The following is a 27,009-nucleotide window of genomic DNA, read 5'->3' as shown; positions in this document are numbered from 1 at the left end:
GCAGGGCCATAAAGCCCACTTGCAGATCCACGGGCTGGTTGCATAACTGCAGTGCACGAAGCATTTTATTGAGCTCCTGAGTTGATGGGCAGTTTCCTAGCTGATGTTGACAGGCAGAATTCATTTTCTTTCTGTGTCTGGATTCTAAGGAATTCTTGTTTGGGGTGCATTCCTGCAAGCAGTGGGAAGATGATAAGGAGCAAATCAGAGGCAGGAATCCTGTGGCTTTGAAAGCAGACATTGCTCTGTTGCAGACTGAGTGTTGAGTTAGGACAGTTGGGTTGAGGATAAGTACTCCGACAAATGCATATGTGACAAGAGACTCTTCAAAATGATGTCTGTGTAAGTTAATTTGGCTTAGTTTTGGAGGCTGTATGTCCAAGAGGCTTGGTCCTGCATCCTCCATGTATCATAACATGGTACTGGGCATCATATGGTCATGTGGTAGTTCATCATATAGTCATGTGGTCAGTTCTCCTTCCTCCTGTAAAGCCACTGATGCCATCATGAGGGCTCTACCTTCATGAACTCATTTAATCCTGTTTACCAGAACCTCCACCTGCCAGTCCCATCTCTGAAGAATATTAACATAGGTGTTTGAGGATTAAGTTTCCAACACATGAACTTTTCAAACCCTAGCATCCACATAGCCTGTTATAGTGAGAAGGTACATTTAGTGGGATGGTCTTTTAAAAATTCATGACCTTCAGTTATGTTGCTACATCACAGGATACTTGGAAAATAGAGCAATGAGAAATACTGCCTGTAATGTGGGAAGGCTGTTTCTCTGCTGATGGGAATGGGGTCGGGGCTGGAAGGCTTTGTGTTGAGTGCTTGAAGCCATTAAGATGCATCTGAGACACAGGAAGCAGGCAGCCAGTCAGGAAAGCCTTGGGCTGATTGTCCTTGAGCATCAAGATCTGCTCACTGAATGCTGGCTCACATTCAAGGTTGTGGCCATTGTTGCTTGGATGATTGTTAAGTTCCTGAGTGCTGCTGTAGAAAACCTTTTGTGTGAGAAAGTACAATTCTAGCAGGCACCTGTGTTTTTCCTTCTTCGTGTGCTGGTGTCTGTCTGTGACTGTCCTTTTTAATGTTTTGGGCCTAGAGACCTGCAGGGCTCCTGCATTTGCTGTGTCATGCCTGCTCTTCACCTGGGTATGAAAGTCTCCACTTTGCTAATAGACCTATAAGTGCCACAGAGCTGGGTCACTGAAGCTGTCAGAGGCCAAGGATGTTACTGTAAAGACCAGGGGACAGTGGAGTCTCTGTTCGGATACTGGATATGGTGACAGGAGGAAGTGCAGCAGCTGTAATGAGAACTAACCCTGGTTTCACAGACTGGTGTTGTCTGTGATGTCTTCTTCCTCCTTGGCTTTTAACATCTCAATAGAGAAGAATCGCTACCCTGGAAACATCTGAAGGCTGAAGGCCAAGAATTCATGCCATACTCCCGAAACAGGATATTACTGAAACATTTTCTTGAGCAGAAACAGATGTAGTCCCCTGTTGCTGTGGCTGGTATTAGTAGACTCTGAAAATTACCTGATAGTGGTAAACCTTAATGTATACTTTCCCACCCACGGGCACAAGGTATTTTTATGCAGAGCCTGTTGCTTGACTTGGGAAGGTTAGCCTGGGATTCCTGATGACAGTAATGATTCTCAGTGGGTTCACAGACTACAGATGTGGTGACTGATAGTTCTTTACTACTCAGATGAGGCTGTTCTGTGGTGAAAAATGATTCAGGGTTCTTTTATTTGGCAGTTGGCAATTAGAGACAAAACCTCAGAGAAATGACATGAATATAGTTTCTTTCCTAGTCTTCTCCCTCTTACCATTCTTTCTTTAAGGAAGAGAAAACATGTCTCGAATCTTTTCAGATCTAGCTGGCTGCCAGCAGTGACTTGCCCTTACCCACAGGAGTTTAAGAGCTGAGTGTGGACTGCCCTTTGTGCAGACTGTCCTTGCTGAACTTTTCTTTGGCTAGACTAGACTTTGGCCTCTCACAAAGCCAGTAAAGTGAAACTGGCTTCTGGGAATGGGATAGGAGGCTGTTTATCCCATTCTTCCTTCTTTGGATTGTTCTTAGTTGATCTCCGTAAACTAAGTGGGTGGAGGTTTGAAAAGGAGAACAAGATGGTTTTGCTTGTTTTACATTTTAAATTGTGGTAGTATAAGCAGACCATTTGAGGAAGGATTGAGTTTGAAATTTTTTTTGGTCTTTTTTGATGGGGTTTTTCAGTATGTTTCAGGCAGACCTTAATCTCCTGTTAGTCTTTCTGCCTCAGCCTCCTGAATCTGGCTCTGAGGGGATTCTTTTGCAAAGTTGCCCATTCAGTGGGATAAGATTATGGAAAGCTTGAGAGATTCAGTGTAAAAAAAAAAAAAAAAATCCATGATTCTGTTGCCCAGCACAAACATCTTTTCTGTGTATTGTTTTTTCCATCTTTAATGATGATCCCTGTATATTCAATTTTTCCTTTTTTTCACTTAGCATTATACTATATTTTCCACGCAGTAGCGTGAAATAGATGAGCTGTGATTTAAATCTTTTCCTTCTCTATATGGACTGTTTCTTTTTTCATTTTAAAGAGAAAAAAACCATAAAAACAATAATACAAACTTTCAAAACAAGATAATAGGAAAGTAACAATGGTTATCACATTGCATATTATTATCTTCAAAGTAGTTACTTAGATTACAAGATATTGGCATGAAAAATTGATCAAACAGGGGCTGGGGATTTAGCTCAGCAGCATAAGCACCTGCCTTGCAAGCACATGGTTGTGAGTTTGATCCCTGGTACCAGTAAAAAAAAAAAAAAAAAAAGAAAAATTGATCAAACAGTATACGCACAAACGTTTTCAACCAAGAGAAAGTAGTGTAACTATCTTAATATCATATATGTATGTATATATTTTTCTTTTCCTTTCATTGTTTTCTCCTTTCTCCATGCCAGTTTCTCTTTCCTTTTGAACAGTTTCTTCCCATTTCACACTATTGCACGTTTTGTACATTATTTACTCTATTAGCTTCTTACACTAGGCAGACAATATGATATTTACAATGTGAGTCTGATTTATTTCACTTAGAAGTATGTGGATTATTTCTAAGTGTGCCTAAAGAAGGGTTTTTAAAAAAAATTTTTGGTTATTTGGTTTAAAAAAATGGCTTTGTTGATGCATAATTTACGTAGCATAAAATTCACTCATTTAAAATATTGAGTGCAAAGATTTTAGTGTATTTACAGTTCAGTAACATCACCATAATCCTATTTATTTATTTTGAAACAGGGTCTCACTGTGTAGTTTAGGCTGGCCTTGAACTCACTAGCCCAGGCTGCCCTCAAACTCATGTCAACCCTCCTGTCTCAGCTTGTGGAGTACTAGGATTACAGCCATGTGCCACCAGTGCTGGCAATTCAGTTTTCAGCTACCTTCATCCCAAAAAGAATCCCATTAGCAAACACTTTGCCCAACGCTAGGTCACTGCTGATCTACTTCCTTTCTATGTACTTGCCTGTTTGGACCTTTCATGTTAATGGAATCATAATATGGTCATTAGTGACGGGCTTTGTTTACTTAGCATAATGTTTATTTTGTAGCACATATCTATACTTCATTCTTTTTTATTATTGAATAACATTTCATTGTGTAGAACTACATTTATCAGTGACTGGACATTTGGGTTGTTGTATTATTTAGGTTATGAATAATATTGCCAAGAGCACCTTCATGTAAGTTTTTATGGACATTTTTTATTTCGCATGGAGATATTTCTCATGTTTCTCTTTTGGAGTTAATGTTCTTTTGGTTATGCAGCTTAAGGAAGAACGATGTTACAGCAAAGCCTCTTGGTTCTTTGGTGTTGAGAATATTGCCCTGAATCACAAAAATACTCTACCCAAACACAACAGGCGCACAACCCCCAAGCTCAACATTTGTTTCTGTAACTTTGGTACAGGACTTGACACTTTGATGAGAGTGGGCAGACGCACTAGTGCTTGAACTCAGTGTATGTATATGTACTCCTCCTTTAAAAAAGAAGAATTCTCAATGGGGAGCTTTAGTTCTAAATCCTGACACTGTGTTTTATAGAGAGAACTTTACTGTGCAGCTCACGGAGCCTTCCTTATCAAATGTAATTTATAGTTTTCAGAAGCTTTCTTCGTGAAAAACTCCACCCCAGGATTCTGTGCACTTGCTTCTGCTAGGCTGGTGACCAATGAGCAAGTGGGGTGGGGAAAGAGACTCTGAGTACAGTGAAAGTGTGGCCACAGATGAAAGTGTGGCTCCTTATAACAACTTTCCCAGGGCTTTTACAGGTGGACTTTGATTACGCCCAGGGTTAAAAATACAGATCAGCCTGACACCAGAAGGAGCAGATGGTGCAGCCAGGGGAGAATGCCATTTCCTTTGCAGGATCTGCCCCTGGGTGGTTTTACATCGAGCCAGCCATCTTACTGGAATAATGCCTCTGCATGTCTTCCGCCCTTGCCCTAATTGGAGTTCCATTTATGATCAATAGCTGATTTTGCTTTCTCTGCTTCTAGATCCTTACTAAAAGCTCTTGAAAGAGTACACATACAGGTCACCTAATAATTTCATTAGAGTCAAGATGACTCTTATCTAGAGAAATGTGGAATAGGGCACATCCCTTGATGGACTAAGTCCGACAAAATAGACAAAAATAAGGAAGTTGGGATTATCTTCTGTGTGTTTCTCTATTAGGAATCAAGCCCAAGAGTAGTCCTACCAGAAAGTTCCCTCCTGTGTGTGTGTGAATGTGTAACATAAGTGCACGTGTGCACACATGTACACACACATGCATTTTGGATGTTTTTCCTGCTAACATTGACTGCCAGGAATTTTGGGATTTGGAACTCTGGCCCTGCCTTGTTAATGAAAATTCTGTTTCCAAGTCCTAGGAGTTTTAAAAGACAGAGTGAGGTGAGGTTAAAAGACTTAACTTGAAGATTCAGATTCTTGACTGTAGGTATCTGGATGGTACCAAAACTCCTTGTACAACAACGGAGTATGTGAAGAGAGACTATGTAGGCTCATGAAATGTTAAGAGTTAGATGGATGAGACTTTGGGAATCATCTGTTTTTGTTTGTTTGTTTTGCTTTTTTTGAGACAGGATCTTGACTGGTCTCGAACTTGGGACCCTTCTGTCTCAGTTTCCCAAGTGTCATCCCAAGATGACAGGCATGTGCCCTCATACTTGCTACCTCCTCATTCTATAGAAAAATGAGATGAGAAATGGATGCTTAGCACTCAATAGCCTGAGTGATGAAAAGCCTAGTGAAGTGTTAATCATTTTCTGGGCTGGTCTCAGGGAAGGACTGGGAGTCTAGCAGGTCCTTACTTCCTGTTGTTCTGAATGAACTCATGTTCCTTCTGCAATTGTGGTTTCATGTCAAACTGAGATTACAAAGGGGAATGAGTCTTTAAGGTCAGTTTGCCAGAGAGAGAGCTGGCATTCATGTGTGGGCTGGGTCTCTTTCATCTCTGCTTTGCTTCTTTACAGTTTGAGAATGCACCAGAACTCAGATGTGTTCTGTTGTTTCTTCCTTTGGGTCTCCCTTTCCTGGGCAGCAAAGAGGCTGTTGTTGTCAGCCACGTAAACACAGATGAATAGGATTGTTTAATGATTGAGGATCAGTTGTCTGGGAGAACTGCTTCTGCCCCCTACCCTGACTGCATCCCACCCCACCTTATTACCAGACTAAAATCCTTCAGAGTTGTGGGAAGAAGGCCTATTTTAGGTGGAGTCAGCCACGCACTCACATGTATTGTTCACTGTACACACACTTCCAACTATGTGTTTCTACCCTTCCAGGAGGGAGACAGGGCATATGGGCTGGCTTTCCTCGCCCTGGAAAGCCAGTGAGCAGGGATTTGTTGAGGTGGCTACTGTTGTTTCAATAACATCTATTAAGATGTTAGCATTAGCTCAAGATGTTTCTAGAGCATTAAGAGTGGTATGTCAGCTGATCAGAAGTTTATCAATCCTTGACCTCCCATCCGCCTCCAGATAGAAACTCTGTGGTAGGAAGGCCACCTACCTCCTTGTTTCAGTCTTGTGGGGAATTTGCTTATTACACAGCAGGATATCAAGAAAAACAGGCTCTGGGTTTCATGAGAGTTCACTGGTCCGTATTTTCCCCCTTTACGTGCACCTTCAAGTCATAATAATTTGTGAGCTGATAATCTGGTTGGGCTATGACATTGGACTGGTAGGAGGCAGATAGATGGTTTCTTAAGAAACCAAAAGGAAGTACAGTAGATCTAGTCATTTGTTTGACATGTGAATACCTGTGCTGGGTGCTAGGCATACAGATGGTACAAAGAACAAAAAGGGCACAGAACTTGCCCATGTGGAGTCAGCAATCTAAGGGAATACTCAAAAGTTAATTTGTGATGGTACTGGAGGATTCCATTGAGCCCAGTAGTCTCTTAGCCTGAGTGTCTGACTTTGTCACTGATTTCTTTGTTATCCAAAATTGAACAGTTTTTTTGTTGCTTCCGGGATTATAAAATATGATGTTGGGAGTCGCTGCAGTTCATGACCTATGTGTGCTTTTTAAAAAGCCCATCTTTGAAAGAAGGTCTGCTCTTCACAGGTACTGTCATGCTCTTTCTTCTAGGATGACACATGAGCAGCAGCAGCCTGACTTCAGAGTCTTTGGTGCTGTTGTCATCTGAATAGGAGGGATAATGGAAGGTGATATTTAGGTGACAAGGTAAAGAGCTTTTCAAGTGAAGAAACCATTATAGGCCTGGGGGTTTAGTTCAGCAGCATAAACACCTGCCTGGCAAGCATGAGGTGGGGAGTTTGATCTCTGGTACCAAAAAAAAAAAAAAAAAAAAAAAAAAAAAAGCGTTAGAACTCATTTGATGATTGAACAATATTTATTTGTTTATTTGTTTGTTTGGTGGCCCTGGGGATCGAACCTAGGGCCTTGTGCATGTTAGGCAAGAACTCTTATCACTGAGCTGTATCCCACCCAAATTGAACAAGTTATGTATTGGACAACCTTCCCATATAGTTGTCTACCCACAGGGATTTTTTGCAACACACAGTTTAACACTTTATTTGCATTTTAAAAATTGTTCTCTAGTGTTTTGCTTAGTCTTTTCTCATAGATTTCAAAACCTTGAGGATGGTGTAAGTTTTCTGTGTTTAATATGCAGACTGAGTATTCATATTAATAGCAACAAAAGGGTTTTCATTTTACAGTCATCTTATGTAAAACTGTTGGCCCTCTGGACTTTGGGTTCTGAATCCACGGATTTAACCAGACTTGGGTTGATAATTTTTGGGGAAAAAGTAGTGTCTGTACTGAATAACATGTGCAGAAATTTTTCTTGTCCTTATTCCCTAAACAAGAAGAAAAGAATTATTTGCATAGCACTTAACTTATATTGTATAAGGTCTTATAAGTAATTAGAGTCCTGCATGCTGCCCTGAGTCAGGCATTGTCTGGATCTTCATCTGACCATCCTGCAGCAGGTGTGTTCGGACTGGAGCAGCAGTGCTGAGTGTGGAGCCCACCTGAAATGCCATTTGCAAAAGGAAGCTATCTTTGCCTCAGAGTTTATGAAGGTTCCTAGTGGTGCTTCCCTTCCTTTTTGTTCTGTCAGGGGACTGCAGCATTTTCTGTAGGCCAGGCTTCTCTTCTCTTTATCTGCTGTTGTTTTTTCACAGATGAAGATGATCTCTGTGGGCAGTGAGAGGTGAGAAGTGGCGGTCCTGCCTTGTGCCAGGCAGTTTAGAGCTGAAGGAATATGAAGTGGTGCTCCTGTTGTGCCAGGGTGTGTTTGGACACAGTTTTTCCCATTTACCTGGGAGGATGGAGGAATAGGACTGGCTGTGCATCAGACAGTTTCCTGTTTCCTGTGTGTGGTGGAAGTGGACAGTTTTAGGGCTGTGTGCTTGGTGGGAGGCAAGTGGCAAGCAGTAGGCTTTGCTGTCAGTGGCCTAGTTTCAGCCTCAGCTCTGCCACTCAACAGCAGTGCTTGGAAGCAGATTTACCACTTTGCTCCTCAGTTTTATCATTTGTAAAATGGAAGTGTTAACATTACCTATCACTGGAAGGATAATTACCAAAAGATTAATGATTACTGGGTCAAAAGTAAAGAGAACTGTAACTTCTTAAACTTTTTGTGTCATTTGAGTTTCTCATTGTTCGGATGTTAATTTAAATAATTTATTAAAAATTATATTTAAGGGTGCCTCCTTATAGAATTGTTATGAAAATCAAATGAGATGGAATATTTAAAATAGAAGGCACAGTCCTGACAACTAGAAGATACCGAGACAGCAGTTTGGGGGAAAAGTGATATTAAGCAGGGTGTGGTGGTAGACATCTGTTATCCTAGCACTCTGGGACCCTGGGGCAGGAGGAATGCAAGTTTGAGCCCAGCCCAGGCAATGTAGTGACTTATCAAGAACCTGTTTCAAAATAAAAAAGAAAGAAAGAAAGAATAAAGGGTTGAGGATGTAGCTCAGGTAACAAACCCTTGGGTCAATCCCCAGCTTTCAAAAACAAACAAAACAAAAAAACAAAAACCTGCCATCAGCAGCTGTCCCCTGCACTTGTCCTTTTGGGATTTCTGTCATGGTGCATTACTAGGGCTAAGTCTCTGTGCTAAAACTTAAGAGCCAGTGTCTCCCCCTGGAAGTGGAGGATAGCAGTGTGTAACGTATACCCAGTGGGTTTTGAGGATTAAATGAGGTGAGGTGTGTCATGCCTTCACCTGGTGTCTGAGACACAACGAGTGCTTAGTAAATAAGCTGTTATTCTTATGACTGTGCTTGAATTGAGGAGGAGTTGTATCTACCTAAAATTTAATGGACATGTTGCTATAAACATTGGTATGTGTGTACTCTTATCACTGTAGTACAATGTCCACATAATTCAAAATAGCTTAATCTTGGAAGCAGCCTATATGTCCATCAACAGATGAATAGACACAGAAAATGTAGGATAAATATGAGTGCTTGTAGGAAAATGGATATACTTGAAAACGTAACAGTAAATGAAATAAGTCAGACACAAAATTAAATACAACATGGTTTCTTTCATATGAGAAATATAAAGTATGACTAAGGAGCAAAACAAAAGATACAAAAAGAAACAAGGAGATCTATTGCAGCTGGGAAGGAGACCAAGAGGTGGCGAGGGAGGGGAGAAGAGTGGGAGAAGGTGATGTGAAAAATAATGAAGATGTGTCAGTACGTGTACCACATACCCACAATAAAAGTAGTCATGTATCACAAGCATGTACTAATAAATAGGTTTTTAAAAACTTACTGAAAGTGAAGCAGAGCAGTCGGTCAGATATTGGATTACAGCAGACGCCCATGTGGTCTGAAGTCTGTGCTGGCTCTGTTGGAGTTGGCGAGGGCAAACCTGGAAGTGTTGCAGGGGGCGGTACAAGAGTACTGGCCGGCGCTGCAGACTGCAGGATGCCAGAGCCCTGCAGTCTGTGCAGAGGGTTAACGAGGGTCAGTGTGTTTGATGAGGCCAAGGCCGGCCTTGAAGCTCATCCTTCCCCAATTTCAGGGCAGATAGACCGCATCCTGAGTGGTGGGTTGAGGTGGGGCTTGTTTCCTCGCTGCTCTGTTTTCTTTTGCATCCTCCTGGGTTGGGAGGTGGCAGTTCCCTTGTGCTACTTCCCTTGTGGTTCAGTTCTTAGAACCTTCAAGGCTGCTTTCTCTGTGAAGCTGTTCCCCCCGTTACAACTACACCATGTAATTTTTTTAAAAGAGAAAAAACAATGATACAGAATTTGAAAACAAGAAAATAGGAAATTAACAATGGTGAAATATTATTATCTTCAATGGTGTTGCTCAGATTATAAGACATAAGTATGAAGAATTGATCGAACTATATAAACACAAATCTTTTCATTGAACTAATAGAAAGTAGTAAGTGTACTTATCTTAGTTACCTTGTGTGTGTATGTATATATATATATATTTTTTTCCTTTTTTTTCCTTTCTCCATTCCCATTGGTCTTTCCTTTTGAACAGTTTCTTCCCCTTTCATAATATCTATTGTAGATTTTGGATCTTCAGTTTTTTACACTAGAAAGACAATACGAAGTTTACACATGCAAGTTTGATTTATTTCACTTACAAGTATGGTCTCAATTTGCATCCACTTACTAATAAAAGCCTCAACTTTATCCTTCTTTATAGCTGAGTAACACTCCATTGTATAGAAATATTGCATCTTTTTTATCCAGTTGATGGGCATTTGGGTTGTTTCTAAGATTTAGCCTTTACAAACTGTGTTGCTATAAACATAGTTGCACATTTCTCTCTGTGGTATGATGTTTTTAATTCTTCTGAGAAAATACCCTGATAGGGAATAGCTGGGTCAAATGGGACCTCTAATCCTATGTTTTAAGAAATCTCCACACTGATTTCCAGTGGTTGTACCAGTCTATACTGCTACCAACAGTGGAGAAGAGTTGCTTTTTCCCCATAGCCCTGCCAGCTTTTGTTACTGGTTGATTTCTTGATGATAGCTATTCTTTCTGGGGCAAGATGGAATTTCTGTTGTTTTAATTTGCATTTCTTAGATGAGCAGTGATGTTGAACGCTTTTTTGTATATTGCCATTTGTATTTTTTCGTCTGAGAAGTGTGTATTCATCTCAGATGCCCAATTTTGAATTGGATCTTTAATTTGAGGGGCTTGATTTTTTTTCAGTTCTTTATATTTTCTTTATATTTTCCTTTTGTTTGTTGGAAAGTTGGCTAAAATTTGTTCCCACTTTGTGGATTTTTTTTTTCACTCTGTTTACAACACATAATTCTGTGTGTTCTCTTCTCCTACATCCCGGCAGGTCTGCACAGGACAGGCACAACTTTTACAGAGAACACCTTCTTATTCACTTTGGCCATGATGTTCAAACAGCTCCTGTGATTCTTTGCTTGTTTGGGAGACTGAATAGCAGAACTGAAGCCATTCTTAGTGGGAAATAGGTTCTGAGCTTTGCTATAGGCTTCAGTTCTGTATATTCACATTTTGAGAGAAAAAAAAAAAAACTTGAATGATTTCAGCCAAGTACAGTTTCCAGAAAGCAAGAGATTCTTGTCTCCAAACTCTGTTCTCATGCCAGAACTGATTAAGTCCTAAGCTCCCCACCTTTGGTGTCCTTTTTCTTTTTTTTATTAAAAAATATTTTTTGAGGGAGGGGTCTTGCCATGCAGTCCAGGCTGGCCTTGAGCTCACTATGTAGCCCAGACTGTCCTAGAACGCATGGTTAATCCTCTTGCCTTCTGTTTTCTGAGTGCTGGAATTGCAAGTGTGAGCCACGATGCCTGGCCCACCTTTCTTTTTTTTTTTTTAGTATACTTCTCACCTTTGCTCTTTACATTCTTTTCTTATCACACATTTCCACATGTGGCCCACTTCCTTCCGTTTTCATAGGAATCATGAAGTACTTACTAATTGGGGACAAATATAGGCAATGTAATGCCGAAAGTTTTATTAGCCTAAGTTTGTACAGTGGACTGAAAGGAGTCTGTGTATTTGTATAGACTCTTGCATATCATAGTTTTTGTAGTTCATTTAACTGTGGAGTTATTTCATCTCCTGTTAGTGGGTACTGGGTTCACAGTCAGTTATTCTCAGCAAGAGCTGAAAAACAGAAGAGGGAACCTGTCTTTTCATACTTAATAGTAAGCAGGTGATCTAACCTTTTTAGTTATTTAGCTATTATCAGTCCTGATGGCTTGGGTCTTCTGAGGGTCTTAGAGCCTTCATAGAAGGGATCTTTTTACTCTTAGCTAATAGCCGGGTATGATGGTGCGTGCTTGTAATCCCAGCACTCTGAGAGGCTGAGGCAGGGATGATCACAAATTTAAGCCCAGTCTGGGTGATTTAGAAACTTAATGACACCTTGTGTCAAAATATCAAAATAAAAAGTAAGAAAGTGGGCTGAGGGCATATTTTGACTTGAAGGCTCTGAGTACTGAGGGAAAAAAAAGACAAGTGGAAAAGCTGTCCACCCGACCCCTACATTATAGTCCCTTTATAACGGTTGTTGAGGACCTTTACTATGTTTCTCTAATATTCCTTAAGTTCTTAAAAATAGTCTTGTTTAAATTGATCATGATTTTAAGGGTGATGACAAAGTTTTAGAGAAACTGCTTGTAAAGGAACCAAGTTTTAGATTTATTTCAGAGCTAATCATTAATTTACAGGAACAGCTTCAGGACTCCAGGGAGAGAGGCATGGCACACTGCCTGGTAGCTGTCATCAAGGATGCCACTTTTGGGAACCGTATTGTAGGCTGTCCCTAGTCTATGTAAAGTTGTGCTTGGGCCTTATCAGAAATGAAGCAGATGGAATTTCTAGTAAAACTGGCAGATGTTCTTGGTGTCAGAATTAATTAAATTATTTTTACATATAAATGTGGGATTCTGCGATTTCTTATGGTTGGGGGTGGAGGGGCTGCCCATACCTTACAGAGACTTTGTGACTCTGAACTCTGTTTTCTCATCCCTTCTAATTACTTTGTGTCTCCAAATGAGTCATTTGTAGGGGACAAGTGCAGAATGTTAAGTCCCCTTGCTGGTGTAAATCGAAGGTTGCAGATGGGACCTTGTGTTACTACCATATCTTTGGTGACTACAGTGGCCATTGTTTGGGTCCCTTCTGGGATTTAGCTGGTATGACACCTAAAAGAGTGACTACAGGGGAGTTGTAGAAGAGAAAGCTAAATCCCCTGGGGTGTGGGACAAGGCAGGAAGTTACTAAGTGCTTGGTACTGTGCTAGGTGTTCTACTGCAGGGGGCTGGTCTTCACTTTATAGAACAAGATACCAAACTGCAACACCAAGTACTGTAATCTATTGCATTGGAGCTGGGACCAAAGTGGGACAGATTCTAAAGCCTGTGTTTCCTTCATGGCAGATAAAGTATGCAGATTAAAAAGTTGGAGTGGGGCTGAGGTGATGAGGGAGAGAAGAGGACAAATGTCTGGCGGAGAAAGGAAAGTAGGGAGGTGAGAGCTGCCACGGAGGGGTGTTAGGAGTGGAGGGGCCTGGTGTGGAAAGGAAAGGTCAGGAAAAACATGCTCAAGTGGGAGGAGAGGGGTTGCTGTGTCTCTGAGGAAGGCAGTGTTGGATGATGGCATCTTTCCTAAAGAAAGCTTCCTAGGGTTTACTTGGACCAGGAGGACCAGATAGCTTCTGTACTGAGGCAGGTGGCAGCTGAGGCCCCACAGGAAGCCTTTTAATCCCTGGTATTTATAGACTGGCATGTGCTGTACTGAAAGGCTACTCACATTTCAGTTTGCAAGGCAGCGTTATCTGCCTTTGAAATGCTGCCTTTATGGATCCCCATTTGGCTGGGTTGGAGGGCTTGGGGAATGTTGGTGCATTACCCTGATTCCCTGCTGCCTCAAAGGTCATTCGGGGACAGTTCAGACATTTCACTCTAAGTGACCTCTGCTCTGCTGGCTGTTCCCTTTCCTCAGGGGTGAGTCAGGCCTGGGAAAGGTAGCCCTCTCATCTCTGTTCAAGTTGGCCAGCAATGCCCACGAATTTGGATTATGGTTTGTTCCCCAGTGTCTCACTATGAAGGTAGGGTTGCTCTGCTTACAGCTTGACCAACCCTCCAGTCAGTCTAATTTAATTAACATTTACTTTCTGAGCATCTGTTAGTTGCGTATGTGTTGGGGTGTTGTACAGGGATGACAGAGAGAGGTCTCTGACCTGCTGCGGGAGACTGATAAGTAAATACCTCCTATGGTCTGGCTAGTTTCTTTTCATTGTAGCAAGAAATGTTCATATACTTTGAATCATTCTAACTTAATGGTTTTGGTGAAGCTTGAATGTAGCTACAACGAATTGAGACTGCTGTGAAGAGTATAGCTCTACATTCAGATAGTGTTTTTAAAAGATAAACCTGATAATGAATGCTAATATGTTTGGAGTGCTTTCTGTGTGTCAGACACATTTAGTGTTTTGTATTCATGAACTTATTTAATTTTCACAGTACCTTTGAAGCAGGTTGCTTGTTTGTACCCAGTTTTCAGTTAGAAGAGGATTTAAAAGTTTGCTTATGCTGGCATAGCTGATAGGTTGCAGAGTCAACCCCACTGAACTTCTGGCCACATGCTGGCCCTTGTAAGGACCTCCTGGATGTCAGGTTATGCAGGCGGTCCCACCCCAAGGGGGGCAGCCACTAAGGACTTACCCTCAGGGATCAGGAAGGAACAGAGGAAGGTCAGGCTATTGCCTAAGAAAGCATCAGCATTTCTGCACAACTTAATTAAATTACTAGAACGATTTCCAAGCTTGGAGCCATCTTTTTTTGAGAATAATACAATTGAAATAATTTAACCTGAAAAGGAAGGATGAAATTAGTGAGCTCACATATGTGGATGGATACTAAGCTATGCTTATTAAAGCACAAAGAGGCACAACTGTAAAAAGTGAGTGTACCTCAACCCAGTGTATGAATAAGTGCAGACAACATGCTTTGTATTTGGACTCAATTCATTAAAGCTGGGTGTGGTGGCACACGTCTATAATGCCAGCTACTCAGGAGGCGAAGGAGGAGGCTTGGAAGTGGGAGGGCAGTGTGGGCAATGTCTCAGAAAATAAAGTAAAAAGAACTTGTCTAGCATGCAAGTGGGCCTGGAGTTTTAATCCTCAGCACCAAAAAAGCCCAAACAACAACAAAATAAAAAACAAAAACAAAACAACACCAATAACATGTACCTTTTAAGATGAGGTAAAGAGCAAATCAAATATTAGATCAGAATGCTTGGGTCTGTGCCCAGTGAAGAAGCAGTGAAATGCCAGTTAATATTATTAGTGATATTATTATTCTCCTGAGGTTTCATGTTCCTGGGGTGGGATTTTACCCTGCCCAGCTGTGAGGGACCTTGGTCTGTGCTGTGGGGGCTAGTTGTGGCTCTCAGTGTGAATCTTTGTGGATTTCCTCTTTCCTCCCACACTAATCACAACTGGGAAGGCTCTGGCTAGAAGGGGAAATTCATTGCGTAAGGCGAGCACTTCCCTCATAGCTTTCAAAATGTAATGTTTCCTTCTTGTTTTTTCTTCTTCCCAGAATAAGAACTGTCAGTAAAATGATAGTGCAGTGCTCTTGAGATGTGTTTATTATAGCGTGATGGACAGAGGAATTGTCAGTGTCTTTTTTCCTTATCTTCCCATCGATCCCTCCACCTCTTTGCAAATGCGAATTACAGGAAATCACAGCTAGCATTAGACCACAGGCAGATGGGAAGGATGGAATATCTAACTCCCATTTCCAGAAACTGGCAGAAGAGTTGAGCTGATGGACCTTACCTTTCAGTGCTCTTGAACTAAAGCCTTAGCTGAAGGTAATAGTACCATCTGAGACTAGAAATCTGAGTGTTTCTGTTCTGTTCAACACTCCTTCTGAACCCTTTATATCTAGTCAGTGACCATTCTTTGCCACCTTGTGCAGGTTCATATCACCACCATCCTGCCTGAACCTTGTCTTACGTGGTCTTCCAGCTACTTTTTAAGTCTCCCTTTCAGAAGGTGCTTGTGGTAGATTAACTGACGGTCAACTTGTAACACCCAAATGGACAGAATCAGTGTGGTGCTGGGTGTGGAAGTCCCAGCTGAAACTTGTTGCCAGCTACATAATAAGAGAACTGGAGGTGGTGTGCTGTTGATTGTCCTGGAGAAGCTTATCACACTGGCTTTCTTGATATGAACTAAGCTATTATCATCAGAGGAGCTTGGGTCCTCCCGGTCACTGAGGATGGCTATGGTTCTCTTCAGGGGAGCTCTGGTCCTTAACCTTGAGCATTGCTTCCTGGTTCCAGTGCAGATCCTTCATCCCACTGGTGCAGACTTCCACCACTGATCCTAGGCCTTCCCAGCACAGATCTGTGATATAGACTTGAATGAGACATTGTCATGCTCTCTGGACTCCTTCCAGCTGGACTCCTGCAGGACATTGCCATGGGATCTAGGCCCTCAGCTAAATTCTTTGGGTCTGTGCTATGTGGATAGATCTTCTGCACTCTTCTGCATTTGACTCTTTGAGCAAGTATAAAATACTTCTATAAATTGTGTGTCCTGTGTTAATTCTATTTGCTTGCAAATCCTGACTATAAAATTGTTTAGGGACTAGGCAAGAGAATAAAACCATCTATGTCAGGGATTAGGCAAGGGACTGTCATTCCTTCTTATAATAGGGTGCTTTGAGGGCCTTTAATAAATGCTGTGGGATAGGACTGGATCAAGTTTCCTGCTTAAGAACATTTTTGGCCCCCACTGTCTGTTGACCTAAGGCTAAATTCTCTGCCTGCTTTTCATAGCTGTACAAATTGGTCTTACCTTAAAGATTCAGTTGAATAATTAGTATTTTATAGGTAGCCAGAGCCAGCTAGATGGCAGAAACTAGGGTAACCATAAGAATTGTCACTTGCCCTCAATGATTTTAAAACAGTATTTATTTTCTCTTCTTAACTGATCCTTGGCTGTCCTCTGCCCCATTTCTGGTATATGTACTTCAGCATTCTTGCCCCAGAAGGAAAGTTTCCTCCTATACCTTTTTTCTTCTCTGTACTTTTTAGCCCTTCAGATTTTTAAGTCAGATCTCTTTTTTTAAAGGCCCTATTTGACTATCTTGCCTCAGATCAGTTTCTTTGATCTCTGTTTTTTTTTTTTTAAACCACTTTGTAGCTTATAATTCTGCATTACTATATTCACATAAAACACTGAACTGAATACTCCTGTTTTGTTGGGTGTCTTGGTTGTTTGCTGTGTGGGTGTGCAACCTCGCTAGCCCTACTGAAGGTTCCTGGTGGGCTGGGGACTATGCCTTCTGCACATTTTGCAGGCTGTGTATGTATACAAGACTGTTAGTAAGGAAGCGTGACAGACAAAAGTGTACCATCAGAGAGGAGGGACAGTGGGGTTCCTAGAGCAAATGAGGTACTGGGAATATTCTAGTAGTTTAGGACTCTGGGAACAAACACTTGAGAGACATTGAAAGGGCAAATAAGCTCTTTTTTTTTTGTCTTTTTCGTTTTTATTGGTACCAGGGGTTGAACTCACAACCGCACATTTGCAAGGCAGGCGCTTATGCCGCTGAGCTAAATCCCCAGCCCCAGCTCTTTACTTTTTTGAGACAGGGTCTCTCTGTGTAGTTCAGGTTGGCCTTAGACTCACTGTGTAGCCCAGGCTGGCCTTTAACTCATGATGATCCCCTTGTCTTAGCCTCCTGAGTGCTGGGATTTTAGGTGTGTGCTACCATGCCCAGCTTAAAGGGCTGGCAGAGATAGACTTGTGCTTCAAAAATTCATTCTCCTATGCACTGTCCTAGAAATTGACGGGTTCACTTGATAAACCTATTCATCACTGTATGGTAGAGTTCTTGGAGAATGGTCGTGAGGCCAGATGTTCCTGATCTAGTATGTTAAATCACTCCAAAAGAAGCAGTGAAATGTACCTGGCCACAGGACAGTTAATGGCAACAGCGAGCAGACCTGTTAGTTGGAAATTTTGGTTTATGTGTATTGCTTTTTATTTTTTTTTGGTGCCAGGATTGAGCTCATGAATGCGCACTTGCAAGGCAGGCTTATGCCACTGAGCTAAATGCCCGGCCAGATTTATGTGTATTGCTGACATTTGATTTCTCTGTGGGAACTTAAGATTGTTTCTTTTATTTTTTTGAGACAGGGTCTCACTATGTAGTTAAGGCTGGCCTTGAACTTGAAGCAATCCTCCTGCCTCGGCCTCCTGAAGACTGGTATTAACAGGCATGTTGCCACCATACCTGGCAGGAGTTGGAGATATGAATGTGTTCTTCAAAAATAAACAAACATCTTTGCTTTGTCACTGATGGTGCTTATAAATTTAGGTTGCATTTTTTGCTTTGAATAACAGAATCTCTAACAGAATTAAAGGCAGTATCCTACACTTCTGATTAAGAAAAGACTTTAAAGTGTCGTGCTGACTTTTCCTCATTCTCCTCTGATTTCTCAGATCCACTTAGGACTGTGGATCATGTTGGTAACTTCTGTGGGCTGGGATCACTTTCTGCGAGCTCCATTTCTTGGCTTCCAGTTTAAATTTAGGGGTATATCTAAATTTACTGGAATTCTAGGTAGAAACTGAGGATGTAAAGGCAAAACCTATTTAATTGAAACTGTAACATGTATGAAAATAAAACATTTGAATTTTCTCCCTACAAACTCTTTCAAGAAACCTCTTTAGATCTTTCATTTTTGGCAAGTGGACTTTGAGTGGCATCCCCACTACTGTGATGAGAGAGAGAACAAACCAGTGGGTGATTTCCCAGATTCCTGAGCCTTTGAAAACGGCTGCTGCTTTTGGAAAGCAGTAAGTGCAGGAGCCAGGCCAGCTGTCTTAGATTTATAATCTCCTCCCATTTTGTTCTCATCTAGCAAATACTATGGCCTTAGTGTGCCTAAAAAGATGACTTAAATTTGTCCAAATGTTGGAGCAGTTTACAGAAGTCAGTCCCTAGTGGTGGTAATGATTATGGACACTCAGGAGCAGGTACACTGAATTATGAATGTATATTTTTCTAAGGATCTGAGAAAGAAATTTGCCAGCTCACTTCATATGTAAGGGTCTTAGTGTCAACTAGAGAATGAAGCAGTCCTGGAGTATAGAGAAATCATTTGTCTAAATGTTGTAGTTTAGAGAAGTGCTTTGAATGAAGTTGTGTTTTGTTCGAAATAGGGTGTGTGGCTTGTTTTGAGAAGGCCTTAATAGCATAGTACAGTGGGTTCTCTACAACTCATAGCTGGCCTCATTTTTCACTGCTTTCCATACTTTCCTGTATTTACAGCTGCTCTTCCCCTAGGGGTCATTCATCAGTTTCAAAGAGCAGAGAGAAAAGAGAAAAAGAAAGTAGTTTCCTGAAAATGAAGACTGCATTTGCCTTTCAGGAGAGCTAGTTCTGAAGGGTTGTTGTTTGGAGAGGAAGAAGTCCGGATATAGTGTCATCATATACAAGTACACACCCACTCATCTCCTCCCAGAGGTTCTTGTGGCAGATGTGAAGGATTTAGATCACAAGTTCCTACTTATGAGTCCTTTGTTTTACAGCACTGAACATGGCTTTTTGGCTCCAGAGTTAAGTCAGTTGTACAACAGGCTACTTTCTTGCCCTCAATGTTCCCAGCTGGTATCAGTCAGCCTTTGCAAAATGTCTTTTCCTTTAAACTTTTTTGTAGTGTGGGGATTAAATGCAGAGTCTTTTGCATGCTAGGTAAAGGGTCTACCACTGAGCCACTCCACTAGCCCTCACAGTCTTTGGGAATTGCACTGGAGTGTACTGTCAGAGGCAGCATTTCAGGGTGTTCTGTAAAGCAAGGATTTCTCGCCAGTTGGATCTTCTTATCACACCCTTGCTTTAAGGTCTCAGAGCTGATGATCCCTAGACAGTAGGTAGTTGGTTAAATGGTCCTAACACTGGTGCCCTTCAGCCTCTTTCTTCAATTTTAATCAGCTGGCACTCTGTTATAAGCAGAGGAAGAATTCTGTTTTGGCAGTTGGATAACTGTACCTTCTATTTAGGTTCTATAGAGGGTTGCACTCAAAAAGTTAATGAATACTTTCTTACACCCTCTACACACTCTGATCCAGAGTGGGTGGTGGGCTGAAGGCCAGGGTGCACAGCAGAGCAAATGCTGCTGCAGGTGGGATCACGATGACAGTACAGGCTGCTAGGCCTTGACATGCCACAGTATTGACCCCTGGCAGATGGCCTATTTTCCAAGGGCAGGCCAAGAGAGGCCAGCAATTTTTCTGAAAGGACTGCTTTTTATACATAGGTAAGTGCTATCAAGTAGAGGAGGGAGGTGGGCTGCTGGGGAACTAGGTTGGGGAATCTTAAGCCTACATGGTTTGGCACATCTCAGATTTCTGCACTGGATGATAATTTGCCTCAACTTTTAGAACAACCCTTCATTTCTAAGGGGGTCCCATTTCCACTAATGGTATAGCATACCCAGCCTACCTCAGGTACTGCCACATACATACACCAATTTGCTTTCTTTCCAGAAGAGGGAGGTAGGCACTGTTTTTCTCATGAGCTGCTCCAGCTGCTCTGGAGTTCCTAGAGGTCAGTACTGCTGACTTCTTTATCTGGCAGGAGCCTGAGGGAGCCTTTCCTTGGGCACTGAGAACGGACTTGGCTCAGTAATAGCTGTTGTAGGGCTGCCGCTGTGTCCTAAGATGGCTCATTCAGCAGTCAGATTCTGACTGGGAAATAATCGAGGGAACGCTATGAGTAGAGGAGACTGGCTGCTGGTTTGGCCATTCAGAAGCCCTGTGTTCCCAGCAATGCCATGAACCCTTGCTAGGGTAGAGTTTTTTTCCCTCTTTAAATGGGTAGACTGGACTTTACAAAATGATCCCAGTGTTCCTGTGGGCAGTAATGGTTAGGATTCCATGAAAAACTAGGAGTCCACTCCTGGTGAAGGTGGCCAGATGCAGCAAAGGTTGGAACAGTTAGTTCCCAGTTCTCTTTTGCCTCCAGCTTTGGCATGTGCTAGTTTTTCTTGTAATGATTCCCCTGCTCCCCAATTTCTTACTCACCTCTTTCTTCTCTGCCTTCTTAAAGCCAGAGCTAGTTTAGGTTGCTGCATGCTCCCAAACTGATGAGTGTCCCACTTGATGCCACCACATTGCCCTGTGTTGAGCACTTCCCCTTTATGTTGCCATCTGTTTTCTTGTTTGTCCTGACCTTACCATGGACTTCTTGAGGGCAGATTGTCTGCGGTCACTGTTTTTCTAGGTGCTGGTACAGTGTTGTAAGTGTTGAATGAGTGAATGATACTTCCTGGGCCAGCATGCCGCAGTGCACTCTTGGAGCTGTGTTTGGTCCTCCAACCCCAGCTTCCCACCCTATCCAGGCTTTCTCAATAAAGCCAATCATTGTTTTGAGATGCACCTCACTGGGGCAAAGCATTGAAATTTCCATACCTACCCTCAGGACTCTTGTAAGTGGCTGTGGGCCTCAACTTTGTCCTGTTCCTTTCCATCTCCAGCCCTGAAGGAGGGGCCTGCAGGCAGATGCAGATTGTTGTCCCCTGCCAGCTCCCTGGGGCTGGGCCATCTGCTACTTATAATGAAAGACCTGAGCAGGGGAGGGAGTGTGGGTTAAGCAGCCACCTAATGTCCATACGGCACTGACGGCACTGACGGCACAGCAGAATGCAGCCCCCTCCCCCCCAGCCTGTCCCCTACCCCAGAGCTCTGGTAGGTTTCATGGTGGCCAAGTCATGGTTTTGTTCTCGCTGTTGCCTCCCACCACTCTGTGAGGAGAACTCTCGCTGCGTTTTTGTTTACTCTCTCTTTGTGTGCTTTGCCCTTTTGCCCATGCCAGCAAGAATCTTTATGTAATAAAAGACTGCAGCAGGAGTAGAGGGGGAAAAGCCTTTAGAAAAGAAACTTTGGACTTCTCTCTATCTCTGTTCAGATTCAAGTAGTGAGCCTCTTCCTGTCAGAGTCAGTTTGTACCTTCGATTCACCCGAGTTGTTTTCCATCCTCTCCTGAGGAAATCTTTGAACAACTGGGGTGGGCTGAACCACTTATTTGAAAAGAACTGTAATTTAGTTTGTGCTTCTAGCTGGTCTCTCTCTGGCCTTGTGTGATGGAGGAAAGATGCAAAATGAGAGTAATCTGCCTCAAACACTTTTAGTAACTGTGTTTGGAGGGTCCAAGCTTGTGTGTATGTGTTGTGCAAGGAGGTGCGGTTAGGGAAGAATATGGACTTAATATCTGATCAAAGAGATCGACATAAGGAGGATAGGTGACAGGTTAGTATGGAGGACTTTCATATTTTAAAGTGGAGTGCCTGAGCTTGCTAATGTCTGCAGATACTGCCTTTTCTCCTCACCATCTTTCTTTTCTTGTCGTTGTTTGAGTCATGGTCTTGCTGTATAGCCCAGGCTGCCCTGAATTCACAGCAATTTTTGTGCCTCAGCCTCCTGAGTGCTGGGATTACAGGCATGCACCATCATATCTGGATTCCTGGGTCCCTTTTAACTGGAGCTGTCAACTTCTCTGTACTTCTGTTGGTTGAGGTTGGTTTCTACTGTGTAAGACTTTCTGTCCTTTTGACAGTGGGGAGTACATAAATACAAGACGACTTACCCTTTCTCTTTGGTTCATTGTAAATAGAGGAGGCACTACCTAACATTTGTAAAATAAGTTTAGAAGTAGAAGAACTCTTACATCATCTTTCCTTTTATTTGGAAGAAATGGACTCAGAAAAGTTCTGTGGCATGTCAGGAATCATAGCCAGTGGCAGAGCTTTCATTCCTAAGCTCTTCTGTCTGAGAGAATGTAAGCCCAAGTTAGATGATAAGGGGATCAGAATGTTGGTTTGGGGACCTGGTTATAGGACTGAAGGGTTTCTAGTGGTGTGAAGGTATTCATAGTATCTGTACCACAAGGTTGATCTGACATCTCTGTAGTTCAGTCAAACTTAGGCTAGGGTTCTCAGCTGCAGCAAGTAATTTATTTGGGGGACTGTCTTGTGCATGATACAATCTTTAGCACCATCCCTGGTCCTACTCATTAGCTACCAGGAGTGCTTACCCCCACCCCCATTGTGACCACCCAAATTACCTTCAGGCTTTGCCATAAGGAGAAACCAGACCAACATACATGGGAAAGCTACACTGCCAACTTTGTAGCATGGAATGTTGTAGAGTACCAGGCTAGCTAGTTCTGAAGAGTATGACACTGGCCTAGGGTATCTGATGAGAAGGGAATTTTGCTGCCCTGGACTGGTTTACATAGCTAAGAATTACTTGATTCTCACTTAGATCTTAAGTTATTCTTACATGCTTCTGCCTGAAGAGTATTCTTTCATTCGAAAAAAAATTAGCATTCAGGCACATTAACCATCAAACATCTACACGTAAAGGGAAGGGAAGGAGCCTTTTCATACCATACACTATAATAGTCTCCCTCACTCCTTAGTTTTCATTTTTAACTAGATTTTATTCTGTGATAGAACAAATCTTCTTACAGACTTTTTCTGTCTCTTTTCCAGTGTGTTAAGCATTATTGCTACAAGATTGCACAGGGTTGCACATCTGTAATGTTCTGTAGACATAGGTAAATACTTTATCCACTATCACTCTCCCGAGGATGTTGTATTTGCAGGTGTTTTTTAGGATCACTGAATCCCCACTTTCATGCTCAGTGGTAAGGCTCCTTAAAAATACTACAGGACGCAAACCATAAAAAGAGTAAGTGATGGCACAGTCTCCATTGACTCCTAGTTTGTATTAGTTCTCACAATAAGTCTGCTATAATTCTTTGTCCCTGTGTAGAATGTCCTTTTAGCTCCACAGCTGGTTTTAAGTTTTTCTTTTTATCATTAGTTTTCAGTATTCTGATTGTGATGTTCCTTGTGTGTTCTTTTGTTTTATTTTTGAGACAGGCCCACAATGTAGTTCAGGCTGGTGTTGAACTCACTATAAAGCCCAGGCTGGCCTGGAATTCACGATGATCCACTTCCCTCAGCCTCTCAAGTGCTGGGGTTACAGGTGCGCCACCCATCTTGCCCTGCTTCCTTGTGTCTTCTTGTGTTTCTTTTTGGGGTTTGATGAACTTCTTGGATCTGTGGCTTTATGGTTGTTATAAAAATTTGAATACTTTTTTGTCCTATTTTTCATCAAAAATCTGTGGCTTTATAGTTGTTATAAAAATTTGAACACCTTTTTGTTATATTTTTCCTATATATTTCCTCAAAATATTTCTGTGCTATGCCGCCTCTCCTCATTCCAGTTGTTAGGCCACTCCGTACTGCCCCACAGTTCATTCCATTTATTTTTCAGTATTTTTCTCAGAGTTTATAATTTTCTGTGCTATATTTTCATGTTCACTAGTTTTTTCTTCTGCATTATCTAATCTGCTATCAATCCTATCTTGTATACTTTGCATTTCATATATTTTTATTTTTCTTTCTAGAAGTTTAGTTTGAACTTTTATGTCTTCTATTTGTGTTCGTGCCTTCCTCTTCTAATATAGATGGAGTATATTTGCAGCAGATTTTAATATCTTTGTCTACTAGTTCTATCTATGGAATTTCTTGGTCTGTAGCTGTTGTTTGATTAATTGTGGGTGTTGTTTTTCTGCGTGCTTGTTAATTTTTGACTAGAAGCCAGACATTGAGTTTTACCTTGCTACATGCTAAAATGTTTTGTTTTCCTCTAAACATGGACTTTGGGCTTTGTTCTCAGGAGCAATTCATTTACTTGGAAGCAGTTTGATCTTTTCAAGGCTTGCTTTTATGCTTTCTTGGGGCCGGTCCAGGACAGTCTTTAGTGAGAGCTAAGATGCTTAAAGAGTTTGCCACTCTTGCCACTTTGGGTGGTGGGAGCGTGAACTATTTTGGCTCTGAGTGAGGTCGGGGGCTGTGCTACTATACAGCCTTGCTAGTTTCTTTGTGGGCCACACAGCAATACTCAGACCAAAACTCAGAGGGATCCTCTGTAGATTTCTGGAGGGGTCTTTCCCTTTATCTGTGTCCCTGTCTTTCTGTTGTTGTTACTGGTTTTTTTTTTTTTTTTTTTTTTTGGTACGGGGATGGAACTCATGCAGGCACTTAAGCCACTGAGCTAAACCCCAGCCTTGTTTTTTGAGATAGCGTCTCACTCTATAGTTCAGGCTGGCCTTCAACTCACTGTGTAGCTCAGGCTGGCCTTAGACTCATGGCGATCCTCCCACCCCGGCCTCCTAAGTGCTGAGATAACAGGCATCTACCACCAAGCCAAACAGTGGTACCTTTTCTCTTTGAAGCACCCATTTCTCAGTTACTCTGCCCTGCTGATATCTCAGTTACTTTGTCCTGTAAATTCTGGTCACCTTGGTTTCCTGGCTTCTCGGATCAACACAAGAAGGTTGCTGTATTCTCAGGTCTCTACTTCCTGTCCTGTGGCCTGGGGAAATTTGAATTCTTATGAAATATGGGGTTCACTGTTTTTCCCCTTTTCTCAAAGATCATTACCCTCTGTTACCTGTTTCCAGTGTCTGAAAACCATTATTCATATGTTTTGTCTGGTTTTCTGATCATTTAAGGAAGAAGAGTAAATCTAATCTCTGATATTCCATCATGACTGCAGGTCAGAGTGCCTTAACCTGTTACCTCAGACCAGTTTTTAACTTTGGGTGGTGGTTTGCTCCTGTTTTTACTTGTTAATGGATCAATTTAGACAGATTTTATTGAAAATTCAGCCAGGTTCAGATCATGTGTCTGTTCACCAATCATTAAATACCTGCTTTGTCCAAAAGAGTGGCATATCACATGTTGTATGTGTAGTATAATTTGTAATTTTTACATGTATCTGATGCTTTACTTTTTTAACCAAAAGACTGGTGTGTGTGCTGTAGGTATTATACTGGCACAAATCTGACATAAGAGCCTTCTCGGAGCCTTTTTCCTATACCTTCTGATCATGGCCCATTAAATTCAGTCAATTAAGTGAACTAACTAGTCAGCAGTAGAGGACTGCTTGACTGTCTGCCTACCCTTGAGTCAGGTCTGGTCAGCCCCGTGGAGGGCAGGAGAGATCATTAAGTCTGTGTGTGATAGGCCCCTTAGTCTTACCTGGCCTTACTCTGGGTCAGTTAATATATTGAACTTTTAAAAAATGTGAATCCTTGACTCTGCAGTTTTTGAGACAGTGTCTTACTGTGTTGTTTAGGCTAGTCTTAAATTCACCATGTAGCTCAGGTTGGCCTTGGACTTGCAGTGATCTTTCTGTCTCAGCTTTCAATTCCAGCTTGCTGGAATTATAGGCATGCACATGTCTAGCTGACTGCAGTACTGTGAAGTAGGTACTGTTAGTTACTGTAGTTTTATATGAGAAAAAGCAGAGGCTCACAACAGTAAACCAGTAAAGCCTAGGCCTGATGAGAAATGAGAGGCAGTCAGTATTTGAACTCCCCCTTTGATTCTAAAACCCACACACTCTTTATTAGACCACAGTGATTAACCCTATAAATTATGTGTTTCACTTCCCTCTTCTGGGTTCCAGCCTACCTTCCTGTTTTGTCTTTGACACATTGGCTGTCTATCTGCCATGTCCTTTTATTGTCTACTGCATATTGTAGTTAGTTGTATATGTTCCTTTTACACTTACACAATACAAGAAATCTGTTTGTTGACTTTTTAAGGGCTTGTGCTTTTTTCCTGTTGTACCATAGATGTAGTTTGATACTTGCAGGTACTCAGTATTTGTGTTGAATGAAGTCAGTGAGTTCTCAAGACAGTGCTTCATGAATAAGTCCAGAAACTTGGTCTAGAGGCAAATACCAAATTCATTATTTTATGATTTTTTTCGTCCTTCATCACAGATTGGCAGGGGCATGAGACCATCAACAGGAAGGAACAGTTGTCAAGTTCCTACTTCCTGCTTTCAGCTGGGCTTCACAGTCCATCCTTGAGAGAGCTCACAAGAAATTGGGTAATTTGTGAGGAAGAACATAGAAAAAATCATGATTTGGTTATGAATTAGGAGACTTACTGAAACTCAGTCACAGAGGAAACATTTGGAGCCAGAAGACAGTCTAATTTGGCTTGGGTGTGTACCTCATTGATAGATGAACTAAGCTTTAATAGATAGGAGGTGAGGAACATGTTTGTAAACTCCTAAACCTGAATCTGAGGGTAAGTATTCAGGTGACATTTGAATAGGAATGTAGGAAATGGTGGAAACTAGGGACAAATCTGTAGAGAACTGTAAGGTCTGAAGGATACCAGAGGGGAGGTCACTCCTTTAGCTCTGCTTTTAGATAGACTGTTCTTCTCCAGTGGATCTCACAGAAGAGGTAGCAGTTTCAGAGAAGAGCACGTTGGGTGGAGAGACATTGTTTGCTCTTCCTGAACACCAAGGAAGCAGACACCTCTCTGTTAGGGCAACTGCCCTCTCACTAGCTTTGGCCAACTATAGTATGTGGTAATGTTGGTTTTGAAAGA

At 41.9% G+C, this 27,009-nt stretch overlaps 1 protein-coding gene and 1 long non-coding RNA gene across 3 annotated transcripts in view; one reads left to right on the top strand and one right to left on the bottom strand.

The window, feature by feature from the left end:
* Nucleotides 1-27,009, top strand: part of Susd6 (sushi domain containing 6) — a 99,435-nt gene that overhangs the window by 2,843 nt on the left and 69,583 nt on the right. The window contains exon 1 of one of the 2 annotated variants that reach the window (XM_063241079.1): nucleotides 23,049-23,575. The exons of the other annotated variant lie outside the window; for it this stretch is intronic. The gene's annotated coding sequence lies outside the window, so the exon portion shown is untranslated. Of the gene's footprint in view, nucleotides 1-23,048; nucleotides 23,576-27,009 lie in introns of those variants that run through there. 2 annotated transcript variants of the gene reach the window in all.
* On the bottom strand, nucleotides 6,841-9,598 carry LOC134474202 (uncharacterized). Its single transcript, XR_010044871.1, has 2 exons — nucleotides 9,324-9,598; nucleotides 6,841-7,727 (listed from the first exon to the last, which is right to left on the bottom strand). It is a non-coding gene; the product is annotated as an uncharacterized LOC134474202 (long non-coding RNA).

This window comes from Cavia porcellus, unplaced genomic scaffold (assembly GCF_034190915.1).
Source record: "Cavia porcellus strain 051 isolate PalLab524CR breed Dunkin Hartley unplaced genomic scaffold, mCavPor4.1 scaffold_31, whole genome shotgun sequence".
Lineage (NCBI taxonomy): Eukaryota > Metazoa > Chordata > Mammalia > Rodentia > Caviidae > Cavia > Cavia porcellus.
This window is presented reverse-complemented; position numbering and strand designations above follow the sequence as displayed.